Source organism: Octopus bimaculoides, chromosome 14, assembly GCF_046866305.1.
Source record: "Octopus bimaculoides isolate indiv1 chromosome 14, ASM4686630v1, whole genome shotgun sequence".
Classification (NCBI taxonomy): Eukaryota; Metazoa; Mollusca; class Cephalopoda; order Octopoda; family Octopodidae; genus Octopus; species Octopus bimaculoides.
The window spans coordinates 4,856,301-4,859,744 of NC_142941.1; positions in this window are offsets into that span (position 1 = coordinate 4,856,301).

Sequence of the window (3,444 nt, forward strand, 5' to 3'; positions counted from 1 at the left end):
TTATTAGGAATCTACTTTTATACTTCTTTCTGTTAATAACATACATATTTCTAATAATTAAACATTAATAATTAATAAAGATATAATTAACATTTGATTATAATTTAGAAATTTTAATAATCTTTTGCCATTAGAAATTAATTTTAGCTTTCTGCACATCTTAATAACATTTCCACTTCTAATATTAAACGTGGTTCCACACCCAAACACCCGCCCTACAATTATAATTCATTAATCTTAATTGCACTTACGTTAATCTTGTATATTAATTTCAGAGTCACTCCTTAATGAACAATGTAACATTATAACCTGCCTGTTCTTTTTTCTTTTCTTTTCTTTAACATAAAGCAGTGAGATGGCAAAATTGTTAGCAAGCTGGGTGAAATGCTTAGCAATATTTTGTCCATCTTCACATTCTGAGTTTGAATTCTGCCAAGGTCGACATTCCTTTTCGTTCTTTTAGGATCGATAAACTAAGTACCAATTGAGCACTGGGGGTCAATGTAATTGATTTACCTGCTGCCTCAAAATTTCCGGCCTTGTGCCAAAATTTGAAGTTCCTATAATGCGGTAAAATGACAAAATCATTAGCATACTGGACAAAATGATTAAGGATATTTCCTGCCGAGGTCGACCTTGGCTTTTATCTTTCAGAGTTGATAAACTAAGAACCAGTTGAATGGGGATTCAAAATAATCGACTTAACTCCTCCCCTAACATTACTGGCCTTGTGCTACAATTGGAAAGCAACGTTTCTTTTAACCACAACCTAAAATCTATCAGACACCAGTCCTGATAAATATCCTCTGACTGGATTCAGTAGGAAATCTCTAAGACCAACATGAATTCCATTAATACATCAAATATCTCGACAATTAATAAATATTCAATATTAGCTTCAAATTTCAGCACAAGGCCAGTAATTTCAAGGTAGGAAGGCGCAAGTCAAATTATGTTGACCCTAGAGTTCAACTGGTACTTATTTTATTGACCTTAAAAGGATAAAAGTCAAAGTCAACTCAGCAGAATTTGAACAAGGAAGAAATGCCTCTGGGCACTTTGTCCAGCGTGCTAACTCTGCTGCCAGTTTGTCATCCGAAATATATCCATGTTTAATATCATTATTTGAAACAATAAGGTGGCCGCCTGGCAAAATCTTTAGTGTATTGAACAAAAATGCTTAGCAATATTTGCTTTATCTCTTTACTTTCTGAGTTCAAATCTTGTGGAGATCAACTTTGCCTTTCATCCTTTCAGGGTTGATAAATTAAATACCAGTTGCATGATTTGTCAATGTAATCGACTGTCCCACATAGAATGCCCAAAACACACTCTATACCACCAACCTTCTGTGTCATTAAATTAGATATTTCATATAATATTGATGTTTCTTATCAAGCTCTCTCGTATCATAATTTAAATCTTATTTCATAAAATATAATTATATTTTAATTATATAACTTTATGGATTTACAACCTCTCACAAAAGCAGAGCTGTTACGCAAAAAAAACTTTTTATAAACTCATTTAATTATGAGAATATATCTTTGTGTGTACAATACCGTTCACATGAATTATAGCATTTGTCGCACTTAGAAAAACACTTTCCCTTAAATTTAAAAATTAATAATTTACTCAGTTAGTTTTCACCTGTATTTAAAGATATTTAATTACCTTTGCATAATTAATACAACACTCCTAAATAACAGCACTTGTCAGCACCATGAAATTCCAATTTAGAATTAAAATAAAAAATTTAGCTGTTTTTTTCTTCTCCCGCCTGTAAAGATACACAAAGAGATGAGGATATATTTATGATTCTCCTAAGCCGGAGTCTGTCATTTCTAGTCATTCTTCTTTTAACAAGAATTGCATGGCACATTCTAGATGTAAAGATATACAAGAAATTGTTTGTTCAAACGCACACCAAATAATAAATTATGGATTATACATATTCAGTTAACAGAATATGCAACTTGGAAAAAAAAACCCTCTTTTTCAACCATTTTATCTTCTTTGGTTAAACCAAAACTAAACTTAGCTTTTTGTCTTTTATTCTCTAGTCGTTGGGCTGTGCCCATGCTGGAGTATTGTCTTGAAGGATTTAGTCAAATAAATTGCTTCTTGTGCTTATTGTTCTAAGCCCTTTTTTTTGCTGAACTGCTAAGTCAGTCCTGACATCCTACATGTTGAAGCACCTAGATTCTAATGAATTCTGTAACCATTCTATATATACGTATCTATATATGTATGCAACTCTTAATCCAGGCACAGCTTTTTTTCTCTCCATTCTTTTTCTTTTCTCTCTTCATTCCTTTCTAGAGAAGAGACTGGACTCAAAATGTCGAAGATGCTTCCATATGTTTAAAAGACACTCCCTAGTGTAAGCACCTCTATTGTTTGCTAAATCCTATTTCTCAATGTTTCTGACAGAATGGAGATTAAAAAAAAAAAAAAAAAAAAAAATCACTGACATACCTTTCTACAGAAAGGTTTTTAAATTTAAATATTTAGAAAACATTGCAAACTAACAGACCATGTTCTTTTTTTTTTTATATTAGACTTGTGTAAAAAGAACACTATGAACAAGATATTTTTAACCCTTTAGCATTTAAATTGACCACATCTGGCTCAAATATTCAACCTGATTTGTGTTCAAACTGGCCAAATCTGGCTTCTCCCATCTCTTCTGCAATATTATTCTAAATATAAACTACCACATCATCAAACTCCTGAAGCTACAAGGCATCTCATGATTAATTCAAAACAATGTGAATAAATGAGTATCAAGTTAGACAGAATAATCTGAATGCTAAGGGGTCGAAGAATAAGTCCTGGGGTCGATTGTCTCGACTAAAGGTGGTGCTCCAGCATGGCCGCAGTCAGATGACTGAAACAAGTAAAAGAGGAATGAATCGGTTCTACTTCTAAGACACAAAATAGCTTCACAATTTTTTAAAAAAATAATATCTTACAATATTCAATTATAAAAATACAAGGAGATTTTTTTAAACAGGAATTGGCTATGGGGGTGCAGGTGAGTAAAAAAAAAAAGGGGGGGATCAAAGGGGTCCATCGGCAAAACATGGTTGAGTATCATTGGTCTACATCACCGAGTTGTAACCTACCTGTTGATTCCTATACAACCAGTAAGATGTACAAACACAGAGCTAGTGACATGGCAACATTGTTATCTTTAACCATTCACTCAGGTGATAGTAAAGTGCAGACAATTCATCGATTGGACAATAAGTTGACATGTGGAAGTATCAATCATGGAGTTCATCAAAATGGAATGAGGAGGCAGAAAGCTTCTATACAAAGGGTGGGCCTATATTATTGACAAAACTGACAGATTGTCCAATTGGTCAATTGTCCTACCTGTAAGTTGTCTGTCGACGAATTGTCCATCTTACCGTTATTTAATATGCAGGACAAATTCAA